General features: G+C 35.1%; 1 long non-coding RNA gene across 1 annotated transcript; it reads right to left on the reverse strand.

Annotated features, from left to right (window-relative positions):
- Window positions 1–17,914: 17,914 nt before the first annotated feature.
- On the reverse strand, window positions 17,915–18,299 carry LOC124434685. The gene is made up of 2 exons (XR_006944861.1): window positions 18,173–18,299; window positions 17,915–18,083 (listed from the first exon to the last, which is right to left on the reverse strand). It is a non-coding gene; the product is annotated as an uncharacterized LOC124434685 (long non-coding RNA).
- Window positions 18,300–18,626: the final 327 nt, after the last annotated feature.

The following is an 18,626-nucleotide window of genomic DNA, read 5'->3' on the forward strand; positions in this document are numbered from 1 at the left end:
ATAATAGTTTCTACAAAGATAACATTCATTAAGCTAAGAAATTTGAAAATAAATATATTTGAGTTATTAGCAAATAACAAGTCGAGAATTTATTGATCATACGCATTCCAATTGGTCTGGAACAACCATGACATTTATAATTTTGACCATCCAACCCTTTATCAAGGGCTATATTGTTAATTAACGACAGTAACTTCATACGTCGTTCTTGCTGAACACCATCAGGTGAAGTAGGATCATCAATAATCTGTTATATATAAAAACATGATTTATCCATAGAATTATAGCAAAGTTACAATGGACAGATGAGAGTTATTAACGCTATAGAACTTAAATTCAATATATCGTATAAAGTACCTCAAATCCCGACGATTTCACGTATCGAAAGGATTCTTAAGTAAAGGTGAAAATTAAGATGAGAAATTTCGAAGAATTGAAACTAGAGAATTTTTCAACAAAAAAATGTTGAAAATACCTGTACTACCACAAAATTCTTCAATGTCTATGCTCTAAAATAATAGTCATAAAAACGACTTTCAAAAAACATAAAAAGTAAGTATTTGTAACATTGGTGAAAGATACAGGATGAACATGAAACCTTCTCAGAAGACGATGGAAGGAGACCATAACCATTTGATGTGAAATTCTTCTTAACAAGGTTTTAGGAACTTCAGACAAGGGTTGCGTTGAGCTGAGAACTAAAAAAAACAAATATGGATGGATGATGAAGTGGAGAACAAGAATAGAGGTTAAAGAAGACACACTACGTATGCTGTTCAGAGTTTTACAAGAGTATGCATTATAGGATAACTATGGATCCAACTAGTCTAAACAACTAGGTACATTTGAGCAATCCATCTTTCCAATGGTAAACACACGTGTCAAAAAAACGTGATCAAATTACAAAATTCGTGCAATCAAATAGTCGGACATGGTATTGTATTTGTAGAAGAGAGCCAATAAAATTAAAAGATTCTCTTGTGGCATTTGTAAATATTAGTTTAGAAATACAGATCGACTAATTACAAAGGCAGAAGATGTAAGAGTGAATAAAAACCATTTCCCGTCAAATCAAAGGAAAGCTTGAATATGACATGCAATATGCAGGTATAAAGTTGTAGAGAAAAATAAAAAACATTTTTAACGTTGTCACGAATATTACGAGTGTCGTAACAAAGTGTTGACGAGTTTTCACATGCATTTGTAAAAACAAGCTTAAGTAGACAAAGAGCATGCCAAAAATATATGATGGAAAACTTGCTCAGCGCATCTACAAGCACCAATTTCAGAGCTCGCTCTGTCACAAATTAATTGAGAATCTGAGCATGCGTTGTCAACTCCACAAACTCTGCAAGCTCATGTTAACGACCAACTGCATGTACTAGTACCGATTTTGGAGTAATTACCATCTGCGCATGCGCAGTCTGATTGAGTATGCGCCGTCAACTTGACCAGCTACCCAAGTTCATAATTAATTAATTCATGAATTAATTCATTAATTATGAACTAATTAATTAATTATTAACTAATTAATTAATTATTCCATGTGTTTCTTCTACTGCCTACTCTGTAACATGGCGTATATTAAACTGTTGTTATATTGAATCGCTTTTATTATCCTTTATCATGTCAAGAGACGCACCGTCAACAGGTTATGGGCCCAGGAAAGAAGTTCTTGGAAGATATGGGCGACTATTTTTTGATGGAGATGAACAAAAATATGAGCAATGGGAGATTAAATTCCTCGGATATATGCGTTTACAAAAGTTGCACAAAGTAATTACTGCCGACGAAGACGAAGATATAGACAGAGATGAAAATGCAGAGACATTTGCCGAGTTGATCCTGTTTCTCGATGATAAAAGTCTATCGTTAATTATGAGAGATGCCGTCGATGATGGTAGAAAAGGTTTAAAAATATTAAAAGGACATTACGCGGGGACGAGCAAACCAAGAATTATATCACTGTACACACAATTAACATCTTTGATGAAATCAGCAAATGAAACTGTCACCGATTATTTAATACGAGCTGAGACAGCTGCAACAGCCTTAAAGAATGCGGGTGAAATTGTGAGCGATGGATTATTCATAGCCATGGTACTAAAGGGACTTCCAGAATCGTCACCTTTCTATGTGTTTGTTACCCATAGCGAGAATAAACAATCATTAGTGAATTTAAGCAAGCGTTACGTAGTTTTGAAGAAAGTGAACGAGCCCGAGGCGATCATCGTGGTGAAAATTCGATCTTCAAGTTTGATACCAAGAAATTCAATCATGATAATCACGGAAAAGAGAAGAAAAAGTGCTACTCATGTGGAAAACCGGGACATTTCGCTAGACAGTGCCCAAACAAAGAAAAATCGAAAAAGATGTGGTGCAAAACATGTCAAAGTTCAACCCATGATGAAAGTATATGTCGAAAGAAGAGAATGAAAGAAAAGACAAAAGATGAGGTAAAACTGACATCAAATTTTGATAAAGAGCATTTCTTTGCATTCCAAGTTAAAGTAAAACAAAATGTTAAAGATAAGAGATTTCAAGATATGTTATTGGTTGATTGTGGAGCAACATCCCACATTATCACTGACGAGTCCAAGTTTACAAGCTTTGACGATGCATTCAAACCCAATTCACATTACATTCAGTTGGCAGATGGCACAAAGTCAAACAATGTGGCACTAAAGAGGGGTAATGTAAGTATACACATAATTGATTCCACAGGGAAATGTACAGCTGTATCTTTGAAGAAAGCACTGTACATACCTTCCTATCCACAAGATATATTTTCTGTGCAAGCTGAAACCGAGAAAGGAGCAAGTGTTGAATTCCACCCACAGTCAGCAGAATTAAAGAGCACTGATGGCACAAAGTTTAACATAGAGAAACATGGTAAACTTTATTATTTACCCACCGTACCTAACAAAGGCCACGAAAATGAAGAGTCTGTAAACTACACTTGTGACCTAAAGAGTTGGCATGACATACTAGGGCATTGCAACTATGAGGACATATGGAATTTGCAACATGTCGTTGATGGTATGAAGATCAGTGGTAGCAGAACTGCCAAACCAGATTGTGAAACTTGTCTTTTGCGAAAGATGACTCAAAATAGAAATAGAAATCCTGACATTCGATCAAAGAACCCTTTGGAACTTGTACACACCGATCTTGCTGGTCCTGTAGATCCTGCTTCAAAAGAAGGATTCAAATACGCTATATCCTTTACAGATGATTATTCAGGGGCTGTTTTCGTGTATTTTCTTAAGAAAAAGTGTGACACTACTGAAGCAACAAAGAAATTCATTTCTGACTCTGCCCCATATGGAAACATTAAGAGAATGAAATCCGACAATGGTGGTGAATTTATCTCCAGTGATTTCAAAACACTGATGCGTAGTAACGGTATCAAGCATGAAACCTCTGCCCCACACTCGCCTCGCCAAAATGGCACTGCGGAGGGCCATTGGAGGACACTATTTGATATGGGTAGGTGCTTACTCACAGAATCAAAATTGAATAAGTTGTTTTGGCCTTATGCAGTTAAGGCAGCTGCATATATAAGGAATAGATGTTTGAATAACCGCTTAAATCAGACACCGTATTTTGCTCTTACAGGTCGTAAACCAAACTTAGCTAACATGAGGGTATTCGGGAGTGAGTGTTTTGCTTATGAACACTGCAAGCAAAAATTAGATCCTAGGTGTTCAAAAGGAATTTTTGTTGGATTTGACAGCGAAAGTCCAGCGTACTTAGTGTATTTCCCAAAAAGCAATAAGGTTTTAAGGTATAGAATTGTGAAGTTCATCCAGAAGAATGTTTGTGGGCGTCAAACACAGACAACTGAGATAGAAGATTTGGGATTGCCAGTTGAAAGCAAGAGCAGTACAAGGGAGTCAGAATCAATGCATGAAAAAACTCCGAATGTACATGATGCAAGTGAGGAGATTGATGTAAGTAAAGGTTAGAGTGAGATTGTAGCATGTGAAGAATCAAATAATAGTTCACGATTAGAAAACCATTTAAGATACCCGCAACGAGTTAGAAAAGCGCCAGACTACCTGAGTGATCTTGCAAACAGTATTCAAAGTGAGAATGAGCCACCTTTAGTGTATATTGATTATTGTTATAAGATCAGCAGATTTCCCCAATCATATGCTGAGGCTATGAACTCCGCCGATGCTAAGCATTGGAAAGCAGTGATGTTAGAAGAAATGAGTTCTCTTAAGAATAACGATACATTCAGCTTAACCACTTTACCAGAAGGTAGAAAAGCAGTGGGGGGTAAATGGGTATACACCATTAAAGATGTCCCAGGAAAGCTAAGACATATAAAGCTAGATTTGTTGCAAAGGGGTATAGCCAAGTTAAGGGCATAGATTATAATGATACCTTTGCACCTACAGCAAACATGACTACTGTTCGTGTGTTAATGCAAGTGGCTGCCCAAAATGATTTGATTTTGCAACAAATGGATGTAAAGACAGCATACTTAAATGCACCCATAGACTGTGAGATATTTATTGAACAAGCAGAAGGTTTTGAAACCCCTTCCCTTAACTCAGAAGAGAAATTAGTTTATAAGTTAAACAAGTCACTGTACGGTTTAAAGCAATCAGGTCGAAATTGGAATGTTGTATTACATACACATCTCGTAGAGAATGGTTTTACTCAGAGCAAAGTAGATCACTGTCTTTATTTTAAGAGAGTTAATGAAAGCTTAGTGATTATTCTTATTTGGGTCGATGATTTGATCATTGTGGCAATTATTGATGATCCTACTGTTGACGGTGCGTCTCTTGACATGATGGAGGATAATAAAAGCGATTCAATATAACAACAGTTTAATATACGCCATGTTACAGAGTAGGCAGTAGAAGAAGCCCATGGAATAATTAATTAATTAAAATTTACATAATAGTTCAGGAAGTTTGAGATCAGACTCCAACACCTACTTCACCTGAAGGTGTTCAGCAAGAACGACGTATGAAGTTACTGTCGTTAATTAACATAATAGCCCTTGATAAAGGTTGGATGGTCAAAATTATAAATGTCATGGTTGTTCCAGACCAATTGGAATGAGTATGATCAATGAATTCTCGACTTGTTATTTCCTAATAACTCAAATATATTTATTTTCAAATTTCTTAGCTTATTAAATGTTATCTTTGTAGCAACTATTATAACAAAGTACATAATCCCTTTTTTCCGTGAAGCCCGTGGATGCGTTCGTTCATGATGAAAGAGTCATATTGTATAAGGAGGCTCTCGTTCATCACGAGAGAGTTATGAGTAAAATACGTTGTAAAAGGTAATAAGTAAAAAACGTATAAACATGCTTAGTGTTTGTTTAAGTTATAGTTCAAAAAGGCAGAAGTTGTTTGAACCTTTGAAGTATCCTTGGACGTTCTAGTTTTTTTTATGAGGAGAATTCTTGTAAAGAAAAAGACAAATTTTGAAACCAAAGAATCCCGTTTTCGGTCCATGCCTCCCGATACCCCGAGATAGTTGATCACTAGAGTTGACCACATAATCCTGGTTTGTTTTCCATGAAACATATGGATGGCTTGCTCGTGATACATGAGAAACAGTAAATGGGAGAGTTAAATCAGAAAGATATAAACCGATAAAATTGGTATAAAACATGTTTAAGGTTGTCTTTAATTATAAGTGTCAGAAAAAGACAGGGTCATAAGAAGTTGGGACATTGCTTGGTTTGTTTTATGAGAAGAAAACAAAACGATAAAATTCGAAAGCAAAAAACGTCGTTTTCAGTCCATACTTCCCGATATCTTCTTAAGCGCAAGGTACTAGAACGCCGCATGTTATCGTTTCGGTAGGAGATTTCGGCCCCTCCACGCTATCCTACTTGGGAGATGCCAATAGCAAGCTTCCGCCCATCAGACACTGAGATCACCTGCGATAGGCTTTGCTCAGGATACGCAGGGAGAGTGGGGTCGCCACCGAAGTGAGGGCCCCTAAGACACTGCATCGCAGATCTAATAATACACTAGATAGTGCAACTGACATAAAAGTTGAAGCCGGGCAAATTTACTTCCGGAGCCCCAAAGTAGTGAGAATCAATATGGCGTTGTATTAGAAAATATGTGGTCCAAGTTAATATCTCGCAATTATTAGCAAATCGCGGAGGTTGCATCAACTTTTTTGCACTATTTATGAAATAAATCATTGTGACTATAGTTTGTAAGTAAAAAATTGAAGAATACGCCAATACATCGCCGTAAAATTGATATCAAGTGTAGCTTGATTTGAAAGCATAAGCAGCGACTAAGGCTTAAGTACTGGAATTTACACATCTAAATATCGTATCACAGCACAATCTGCCATAGTGTGGCTTAGTTCGTGTGGCAAATACAGCGATATCATACTCGATCTATGGATGTATTGAAATAGAACAGGCATATTACAAAAATCAGTCAGAAATCGACACATGTTACAAGCACAAATTAAATATTTTGCTCAGAATAAATAATTTAGGTTTGATATTTTCAATAACAAGAATGTGTAGAAAGTTTTATATGCATATACATGCCTGAATGGTAAAAAAGACAATAAAAATGTTGAAAACAGTAGCATAACATCACCATAACAGTACATTAAGCACTGTGGGCAGTGGCCATATAACCCACTGGTTTAGACTATGACAATACATTGTTTATATATATGTGTAAAACACAGTCAATACTACAAGTCTGGTGACTATTCTTGCTTTAACAAGTAAATATTTTCCCCATGTTGGACAGAGTGTATTGTATCAACCTGTGGTATCAACAGTTTCACAAGTGACCTGCTATTTTATACTTCACAAAAAATTTGGTGTAACAGAGGTAGACTCATAATATAAAAAAAATTCCGAAGAAGCAAGACAGACTCTATGACATAGACAAGCAAGACAAGCAAGACATAGACAAGACATAGACAAGCAAGACATAGACTCTTCGAGGTAGACTCTTCACATTCTTTCAGTAAATAATTTCTGAGCGTACTAATTACTCACATCGTGACATAGCTATATTCGTTTGCCGACCAGAAACACCAGAAAAATGCATTTCTGGTACAATAATCCGGTGCAATATTTAATTATGTACAGTGAACAATATACTTTATATAAATCGTGAAAAATCTTTCAAACTGTTATCTCCAACTCGTTTTACTTAACAATAATATCGGAAGATAATTCTACGACGTTCGATTGAACATTTTGTGGCAGATTGTGCTGTGATACGATATTTAGATGTGCAAATTCCAGTATCTTAAGCCTTCGTCGCTGCTGATGCTTTCAAATCGAGCTACACTTGAAATCAATTTTACGGCGATGTATTGGCGTATTCTGCTATCTTTTTCTTGAAAAACTATGGTCACATTGATTTTTTCATTAATAGAGTAAACCAGTTTATGTAACCGTCGTGACTTGCAAGTAATTGCAAGATATCAGCTTTGACCAAATATTTTCTAATACAACGCCATATTGATTCTCACTACTTTGGGCTCCGGAAGTAAATTTGCCCGGCTTCAACCACTACTTATGAAATGTAAGCCGTTGCACTATCTAGTGTATTATTAGATATGTGCACTGCGTACTATATGCACCCAGCTTCCACTGCTAGTTGATATCTACAATATGAAGTTTTAGCTTTATATATATATATACCAAAATTTAAAGGCGTACGAAAGTTGTGGGATGATTATTATCGTTACTGCGAATGCCCAGATGATTTCTTTGATAATTTGCGACTAAGTAAGTTAATTGACACAAATGTAGTGCAAGTGCATATGTTTGGTCGTTGTCATGACTATGAACAATTACTCGAGTGGACTGCGCATGCTCGAGCGCATGCGCAGACGATTTCTCTATTAAATTGTTACTAAGCATGCTATTTACTTCAAAATTGGTGCTAGTAGATGCAGTTGATCGTTGCCATGACCATGAACTTGGGTAGCTGGTCAAGTTGACTGCGCATGCTCAATCAGACGGCGAGCGCAGATGATTTGTCTTAAAACTTGTGACTGAGCGAGCTAATTACTCCAAAATCGGTATTAGTACATCCAGTTGGTCGTTAACATGAGCTTGCAGAGTTTGTGTAGTTGACAACGCATGCTCATATTCTCTATTAATTTGTGACAGAGCGAGCTCTGAAATTGGTGCTTGTAGATGCGCTGAGCAAGTTTTTCATCATATATTTTTGGCATGCTCTTTGTCTACTTAAACTTGTTTTTACAAATGCATGTGAAACTCGTCAACACTTTGTTACGGCACTCGTAATATCCGTGACAACGTCAAAAATGTTTTTTATTTTTCTCTACAAATTTATACCTGCATATTTCATGTCATATCCAAGCTTTCCTTTGATTTGATGGGAAATGGTTTTTATTCACTCTTACATCTTCTGCCATTATAATTAGTCGAACTGCATTTCTAAACTAATATTTACAAATGCCCCAAGAGAATCTTCTTATTTTATTGGCTCTCTTCTACAAATACAATACCATGTCCGACTATTTAATTGCACGAATTTTGTAATTTGATCACGTTTTTTTGACACGTGTGTTTACCATGGGAAAGATGGATTGCTTAAATGTACGTAGTTGTTTAGACTAGTTGGATCCATAGTTATCCTGTAATGTATACTCTTGTGGAACACCAATGAGCATACGTAGTGTGTCTTCTTTAACCTCTATTCTTATTCTCCACTTCATCATCTATCCATATTTGTTCTTTTTTAGTTCTCAGCTCAACGCAACCCTTCTCTGAAGTTCCTAAAACCTTGTTAGGAAGAACTTCACATCAAATGGTTATGGTCTCCTTCCATCGTCTTCTGAGAAGGTTTCATTTTCATCCTGTATCTTTCACCAATCTTACAAATACTTAGTTTTTTATGTTTTTTGAAATTGTCGTTTTTATGACTATTATTTTAGAGCATAGACATTGAAGAATCGTGTGGTAATACAGGTATTTTCAACATTTTCTTGTTGAAAAATTCTCTAGTTTCAATTCTTCGAAATTTCTCATCTTAATTTTCACCTTTACTTAAGAATCCTTTCGATACGTGAAATCGTCGGGATTTGAGGTACTTTATACGATATATTGAATTTAAGTTTTATAGCGTTAATAACTCTCATCTGTCCATTGTAACTTTGCTATAATTCTATGGATAAATCATGTTTTTATATATAACAGATTATTGATGATCCTACTTCACCTGATGGTGTTCAGCAAGAACGACGTATGAAGTTACTGTCGTTAATTATGGATTTCTTGCTTGCAATTTTTTCCCTCCATTATCGCAGCCTTTATTGTCTTTTTGATAGTACGCATAAATCTTTCCACTTCCCCGTTGGCGCCGTGGCAATTAAGGAGTAACTTTTCTGTGTTTAAATCCCAAATACTTTGAAAATTCGTAAAATTCCTTGCTATTGAATGTCGGTCCATTGTCTGAACGTATCGTATCTGGTATCCCGAACTCCGGAAGAATCTTATCCGAACAGGGTATAACAGTGTTTGCGGACGTTGATCGGATTACTTCTACAATGGGATTTCTGGAAAAATCATGATACAAAACAAACAAATATTCACCTGTGCCTGTAGGAGCTACACCAAAGTCCATACTTAGCTCTTTCCAAGGAGATCTTGGCAACTCTGACATTTTCAATGGTTCCTTTTCACTGACTGGAGTTGTAATCTGACAGGCTAAACACGATTTAACTTTTTCATTATCTAACTCATCTATACGTGGAAACCATACCTTTTCACGTAATAACGCTTTCGTTTTGACATTCCCATATGACCTTCACGAGCAATGTTCACTACTTTCTCTCGTAAACTTTCTGGTATGATTATTTGATGTTTTCGTAAAATTATACCCGAAGATATGCAAAGTTAATCTTTAAGTTTCTCATATGAACTAAATTCTGCTTGATTTACTCCTACCATCTTTGAACTCTCAAACCATCTACCTGTTTCAATGGCTTGAATTACTGCTCGAAGAGTAATGTCTTCTCTTGTAGCTTCTTCCAGATCTTTCCTGCTGATTGTTCTTAGAACCGAGTTCTGTATAACGTAATTAACAAATTCTTCTGCTACTTTCTCTTGCCGGTTGTTTTGTTTCTCATCAGATAAGGGATGACGTGAGAGAAAATCTGCAGGATTTTCAGTTCCAGGTTGAAAACAGATTTGAAAATCATATTGTTGCAATCGCAAAGCCCATCATTGTAACCTCGCAGATGGCTTTGATGATGGATTTGCATATATTTTCACCAGCGGCTTGTGATCAGTGACGATGGTAATTTTTCTCCAAACAAATATAAATGAAAATGTTCGCAGGCCCATACTATAGCTAAAGCTTCTCTTTCCAAGTGAGAATAATTTTTCTCTTTGGTAGTTAGTGATTTACTAGCGTAAGCAATTATTTTCCTTTTTTCTTCTCCCTGTTTCCTCTGCGCCAAACTGCTGCAATACCAACTAGACTAGCATCTGTGAAAACCTCCGTATCACTATCCGGATCGAAATACGCACTTTCTGGCCCATCTGTTAATGTTTTCCGTAGGGCTTTCATTGTGTCTTCTTGTTCTCTTGTCCACACGAATGGGGCATCTTTCTTGATAAGTCGACGTAACGGCTCCGTAATTGTGGCATAATGTGGAATAAATCGACAGCAAAAATTGGTCATGCCTAACAAACTTCGTACTTCTCCCACATCTTTAGGATTTGTGCATTCCTTAATTGCTCTCACTTTATTGGGATCCGGGACAATACCATTCTCTGAGAACACATACCCTGGAATATTAAACTTCTTTTCTCCTTCTTAAGAGTTAGTCCTCGATCTTTAATTCGTTGTAATACCGCGTTCAAATTTGCATCGTGATCTTTCTCGTCAACGCTAAACACCATAATGTCATCGCTGATATTAATCACGCCTCTCAGTCCATTCAACGTTTGTCTGATGGCATTTTGGAATATCTCTGCAGCACAGTTTATTCTAAAATTCAAACGTTGAAATCTCCGTAGACCAATGTGTGTTGAGAAGGTTGTCAAATATCTTGATTCTGCATCGAGCTCTAACTGGTTATAGCCTTGATTTAAGTCCAATTTGCTAAGCCATACAGCACCATTTAGATCACTTATAATTTCACCAATCGTCGGAGTCCCGTGTCGTTCTCCCTTTATTGCTTTGTTTACTTGTCGCATATCTATACAAACTCGGACCTCCCCTTTTTGTTTTGGTACGACCACGACTGGCCAATCCCAAGGTGTTGGTCCATCTGTTTTCTCTATGACTCCGCGTTCTTCGTCTCGTTTTAACTGTTTCTCCAAGTCTTTTCTCACATGAAACGGTACCCGACGATGAGGTTGTGCGACAGGTTGTACGTCCTTATCTACGTGTAGATGAACTTGAAACACTTTCAATTTTACCAGTCCTTGAAAGACTTCTTGATATTTGTTAATTAGCTCTTTCACTTTGGTATCTTCTCTCACTTTTTCTTGTGCGTTTTCTTTAACGGGTTCCTGCTTAGACTTTATAGTTCCTTCTACGGTTGCAACTATTTGTACCAGGCCCAATTTTTGAGAACTTTTTCAGCTTATCAAGAAACCCGTATTCCCATTAACAACAAAAAATGTCTCCAACCCATATAGTTTATCGGTTTCGACCACACACTGACATTTTCCTTTAATTGATAATTGTTTTTTCGACCCATAAGGAAAGATTTTCTCATTTGCTTCCTGCAATATTGGCTTTTTCTTCAATTTGTTAAAATTCCCTTCATCCAAGAGATTTACGCTGGAACCGGTATCTGCCATGACTGACACAGGGTACCATTTATCTTAACTTTAAATTTCGGCAGCTTTTGTTGTGCCGTCAACGTTGAAAATACATATTCATCTTCCATACTTGTTCGGACGTTATTTCTTGCACCGTATTCACTTGACGAGGTCTTACTTGATTACGTTTTATCTGTCCGTTTCGCTTTGTTGATTCAGCGCGAGAACTTTGATAATTGTCTTCCATCCGCTCTTTGCCTCTTCGATTCTCATAGCAACAAACTTGAAAATGGTTCCACTTTAAACACTGTCGACATTTCTTTCCATATGCCGGGCAATTTGTTTTCCCTGGACGATATTCACGAGCACAAAATTTGCATTTGATCTTCAATGAATATTCGGAAGCATTTGAGGTTTTATCCGTGGGCGTCTTGAACTGCTTTCTTTTATGCCAAATTCGATTCGTGCTTTCGATGCATTCTGCTTGTGTTTTTGACATCTCCATTGTTTTTCCCATTTGTATTAATTTCTCCATCGTTATTTCGAAGTCTGCTAGCGCTTTTCTCCGCAATTTTGAAGACGAACCATTTTGTATGATCTGAGTTTTTATCTCTCTGCTTTCTTCATGAAATTCGCAGGATTTGGCAAATTGTTTCAATCTCGTATAGTTCGCGGATATGTTTTCTCCTGGGAGTTGTTTCGCTTGACAAAACTTATAAACGTTGAATTCTATATTCTTCTGTGGAGTGAAGTAATTTCGTAACGCTTTCTCCGCTTTTCTAAATACATCTTCTTCTCTATCTGGCTAGTCAATTTCTAAAGTTTCGAATATCTCATTAACTTCTTCACCGACATAGTGCAGGAGCATCGCCTTCTTTCTTGCGGCGCTTGTGATGTTCATTGCCAACAACAAATCTCCAATCTTGATACGTATTTCCCCCAAGCTTCTCTAAGGTCTGGTTCTTCTAAGTTGAACATCGGAAAGCTAGGCAAAGCTGTCATGTTCGAAATGTAGTATCTCTCTCAGGATCAAATCATATTTCTTCGTCTCTTCCTAATAACTATACTACAAACATAAAAAGAACTTTTACAAAAAAATCGAGTCCACCCCCCCTGAAAATGAAATTTTCATATTTTCATATATTCAACAAAAGACTAAAATTCATGCATTTGAACACATTTTCCACTTTAGAGAGGACTTTTACAAAAATAGGGATTCCAGCTCCCCTGAAAATAAGTTTTATCATAGTTTCATATTTTCATCAAAAGACTATAATTCATGAGTTGAACACCATTTCTACATCAAAAAGAACTTTTACGAAAAAATCAAGGCCACTCCCTCCTGAAAATTAATTTTCTCATATTTTCATATTTTCATCAAAAGACCATAATTCGTGCATTTGAACATATTTTCCACTTTAGAAAGAACTTTCACAAAAATAGGATTCCAACTCCCTTAAAATAAGTTTTATCATAGTTTCATATTTTCATCAAAAGACTATAATTCATGCATTTGAACACATTTTGCATATCAAAAAGAACTTTTACAAAAATAGGGATTCCACCACTCTGAAAATGAATTTTATCCAATTTTCATATTTTCACCAAAAGACAATAATTCATGAGTTGAACACCATTTCTACATCAAAAAGAACTTTTACGAAAAAATCAAGGCCACTCCCACCTGAAAATTAATTTTCTCATATTTTCATATTTTCACCAAAAGACTATAATTCATGCATATGAACACATTTTCCACAAAAAAAGAACTTTTACAAAAAATCGAGTCCCCCAACCCCCTGAAAATGAATTTTATCATATTTTCATATTTTTACCAAAAGACTAAAATTCATGCATTTAAAGACATTTTCCTTATCAAAAAAACTTTTACAAAAGTAGGGATTGCACTCCCACTGGAAATGAATTTTATCATATTTCCATATTTTCATCAAGACTATAATTCATGCATTTGAACACATTTTCCACATCAAAAAGAACTTTTACAAAAATAGGGATTCCACACCACTGAAGATAAATTTTATCATATTTTATATTTTCACCAAAAGACTAAAGTTCATGCATTTGAACATATTTTCCACAACAAAGAGAAATTTTACAAAAAAATCGAGTCCAACCCCCCGTGAAAATGAGTTTTATCATATTTATTCATATTTTCATCAAAAGAATATAATTCTTGCATTTGAACACATAAAAAGAACTTTACCACATAAAAGAACTTTTACAAAATCGAGTCCACCCCCCCCCCCTAAAAATGAAATTTTCACATTTTCATATTTTCACCAAAAGACTAAAATGCATGCATTTAAACACATTTTCCACTTTAGAAAGAACTTTCACAAAAATAGGGATTCCAACTCCCTTGAAAATAAGTTTTATCATAGTTTCATATTTTCATCAAAAGACTATAATTTATGCATTTGAACCCATTTTGCATATCAAAAAGAACTTTTTCAAAAATAGGGATTCCACCACCCTGAAAGTGAAGTTTATCATATTTCCATATTTTCATCAAAAGACTAAAATTCATGCATTTGAACACATTTTCCACATCAAAACGAACTTTTACTAAAATAGGGATTCCACTCCCCCTGAAAATGGATTTTATTATATTTTCATATTTTTACCAAAAGAATATAATTCATGCATTTGAACACATTTTCCACATCAAAAAGAACTTTTACAAAAAAATTGAGTCTACCCCCCTGAAAATGAATTTTATCTTACTTTTATATTTTCACCAAAAATCAAAATTCATGCATTTGAACCCATTTTCCACATCAAAAAGAAATTTTACAAAAATAGGGATTCCACTCCCCCTAAAATGGATTTTATCATATTTCCATATTTTTATCAAACGACTATAATTCATGTATTTTAACACATTTTCCACATCAAAAGGAACTTTTACAAAAAAATTGAGTCCATCCCCCCTGAAAACGAGTTTTATCATATTTTTTCATATTTTCACCAAAAGACTATAATTCATGCATTTGCACACTATTTCCACGTCAAAAAGAACTTTTACAAAAAAATCGAGTCCATCCCCCCTGAAAACGAGTTTTATCATATTTTTTCATATTTTCACCAAAAGACTACAACTCATGCATTTGCACACTATTTCCACATCAAAAAGAACTTTGAAAAAAATAGGGATTCCAACTCCACTAAAAATGAGTTTTATCATAGTTTTATATTTTCATCAAAAGAATATAATTCTTGCATTTGAACACATTTTCCATATCAAAAAGAACTTTTACAAAAATAGGGATTCCACTCCCCTTGAAAATGGATTTATCATATTTCCATATTTTCATCAAAGACTGTAATTCCTGCATTTGAACACATTTTCCACAAAAAAAAACTTTTACAAAAATAGGGATTCCACCCCCCTGAAAATGAGTTTTATCATATTTTTTCATATTTTCATCAAAAGAATATAATTCATGCATTTGAACACATTTTCCATTGAAAACCATTGAACACTATTGAAGAAGAAATCAACAACAGAATGAAATACATGGCTGCGTTGCCGCCGAAGGTAGCACAAATCTGGACTTTACAGTTATTGCTTGGTTTCATTTAACCATACAATGCTTCTCTCCATTGCAGTCGGTCTCATTGTCCAAGAAATTATGTCGCTCAACTGAGCTGGAGAAACTTCACGATGTGAATAATAAAGAATGCGAACTGCTTGCTCAAAGATGGCTTACGGATGAATGCGCGCAGGCAGTGATGACTTTTTTACAACGCAAATTAAAAATATAGTTGAAACATTAAGTCGATTTCTGTTTATGAAATGTTCGATGTATTTTCTTTCTGTGTATTTTATTCAGTTTGATAAAAACCATTTACACCAAAGTGTTAAGCGTACAAAATCATCTGCGCAAACATCTACTTGATGTCACGTGACAATTTTTTTCCTCCAAAGTAAAGATTTTAAAAAATCGTGGTTAAATGAACGAATAGGTTTTGTTATTCAACTCAAGTTACGAATGATTTACACCAACAACGCTACAAATTCCGCTGCGTAACGGTTACAAACGGATCATTGGGACACAATATCCTATTTGTACAATAAATATTAGCACGCGCCATAAATCTGATCGCAAGTATACCTGGATGGTAAGTCATTCCTGTAAGCTCGTCCATCATCTTCTTACGATGCCATCCAAAATATCATCGTTGCTGATGTACTTTTGAAACAAATCGCATTCCTCGTGATTTTTATCCTCAAGTTCTTGTATATTACCGCTGACCGTCAACGTCTTTGTGTCTCGCAGGCACTACAATATTAAATATGCTGCTTTACTATTTTCTCACATAGATTTTTTAAAAGTTCGAAACTGTAAGAGTAATTGAAGTGAATGACAGAGGTGGTAAAGGGACTTTCACAACTCCATCCATGTGGGATCTACAATATGAGAAAATATGAAATAGTGATATGCAAAGTAACAATGCATCAGCAAAATTAATTTATCATGTAATCTCATGCATTTCTTTCATATTATATTACATTGAATCCCAAAGACTATAGTTCCTGCACTTAACACCATAAGATTAGAGTTGATGAACATAACTTCTGACTGTTATAGTCTATGCCCCTAAATCACAAATATTGTAATGAACCCACCTAACTCACTAACACTATACTTCCTGCACCTAACTCATAAAAACTATAATTCACACAATTAGCTTGCAAACACTATATTTCATGCACCTCACACTCAAAAACTATAGTTTATGCACATAACTCCAAAGATTACATTTCACACACCTAAGTACCAATACAATAGATTTTTATTAGATGACTTTTATCCCAATATATTTTTAGACGTATTCCTTACGTTAGCAAACGTGAAAATCAAGTTGTTGGTGACTATATCTGCTAAATATGATTGAAGAAAAACATCGAGCCAAGAATCATCTAAAGATATAGAAACATAACACAAACTTATCACATCGCTTTTAACTTCATTGAAAATGGCTTCTTCACCAAACCTCAACAAACGAATTGTGACCTTGCCGAAATATAAATAGCGTTATGTTGCAAAGGAAGCAAAACGAGAAATGTCCGACGTCAATACATCTCACATTTCAAATTTACTTTACACGATTTTCTGCCAAAGCTGCGAGTCGCTCTTTCTTTTCTTCATCTCATTAAGCAAACACTAATTATAATTTTGAAAACAGTAATTCTCAGTTTTCATGTGTGTCTTAAGGGAATAACAAACAAAGAAAGGGCATCCACCATGTCGCCTAATAGCAAAGGGAATCCAATGATATTACATCGTAAAGAGTCATCAGCATGACGCATATGAAAACCACCAATACTTTCCATAAACTAACAAATTCACAGTTTGAAAACGGATCGCTTTCTTCTATGCCAATTGCATGTTAAAAGTTCATTGCTAATGGCTGCTTCATCAAACTAAATATAAAAACTGTTATGTTCAAAGGAAGCCAAATGTGAGAAGTCATTATCTCACAGTCCAAATTTACTTTAATTTACATAGATATGATGCGAACTGTAGAGACAACGACACTTATTACTTTATTATAAAACACGTGTAATATAGACAAAAGAAACAGCCACCATGGGGTTGCTGCAAAATTGCAACGTCAATTTAAATTGATTGCAAAACCAATCAAATTCATTCATACTCATTACACTAGTATAAATTCTTCAATAAAATTTAAAATTTTTGATCCGTGCCACGCCTTAACAGCTTTCTCTAATCTTCCAAGTTGACTTTTTATAAAGCATTGATATGTGGTTAATCTCTTTTACAGCGAATTTTGTTGTAGATGGACAACTTTTCGCATTAGACAGAATATTTCACAATAAAAAAAACCGTCTGTGAAAAACTATACTTTTAAAATTGTAGTTGTTCATTCCTTTTTATGCAAGAGAAACCGCAAGTTATTAGTAGCCTTACAGATCTCCTTTCTCAATCAGTAAACCATAAATTTGCTTTTACTGCTCAACATTCTTTTAAAAAAAAAGGTGTGCGAACAGCAAGCAGTTTTAGATTATGTTCTTAAGCCATGAAAACCGCATGAAATCTTTGTGACTATCTATAAACATCTTCACACGTTTCTCAAGATCACATTCAGTTTCAGTTCCAAAATTTATATTTTTCTCGTTATTATAAAGCATCTTGTAAGTTGCGCTATTCATAACAGCTTAGCTTTCCGCTAATAAATAAGTGATAATGAGCAAAGTACATACAACATGTGACTTTCAGCTTCGTAACATTATTCTTCGTTTGTGGCGTTGACAAAACTAAAACGAGAATTTCTTCTTTTAAAGTACATATTATTACTCCATAAATCTATTTATTGAGGCTTAAATAATCGCAATGATTGTACTACCTTGAAGCAATTGAATGAAAATTGATGAGAAACGTGCGGCTTCTTTCGAGATGCGGCCCCTTGCTGCATAGTATTTGTCCTTTGTAGCATATTTCAAATGGTTTTGAATAAACGGAACTTTTAATAACTGAACCAGCAGCTGGTGGAAATGTCGAAGAAAATCTTCCACCAATAATTAAATACAATAGATTTTTGTGAGATGACTTTTATCCCAATATCTTTTTAGACGTATTCCTGACGTTAGCAAACGTGAAAATCAAGTTGTTGGTGATTATATCTGCTAAATATGATTGAAGAAAAACATCGAGCAAAGAATCATCTAAAGATATAGAAACATATTATAAACTTACCACATCAGTTTCAATTTCATTGATAATAGCTTCTTCAACAAACTTCAACGAACGAATTTTGACCTTGCCTAAATGTAAAAGGAGTAATGTTGCAAAGGAAGCAA

This window comes from Xenia sp. Carnegie-2017, unplaced genomic scaffold (genome assembly GCF_021976095.1).
Source record: "Xenia sp. Carnegie-2017 unplaced genomic scaffold, XeniaSp_v1 HiC_scaffold_14, whole genome shotgun sequence".
Classification (NCBI taxonomy): domain Eukaryota; kingdom Metazoa; phylum Cnidaria; class Anthozoa; order Malacalcyonacea; family Xeniidae; genus Xenia; species Xenia sp. Carnegie-2017.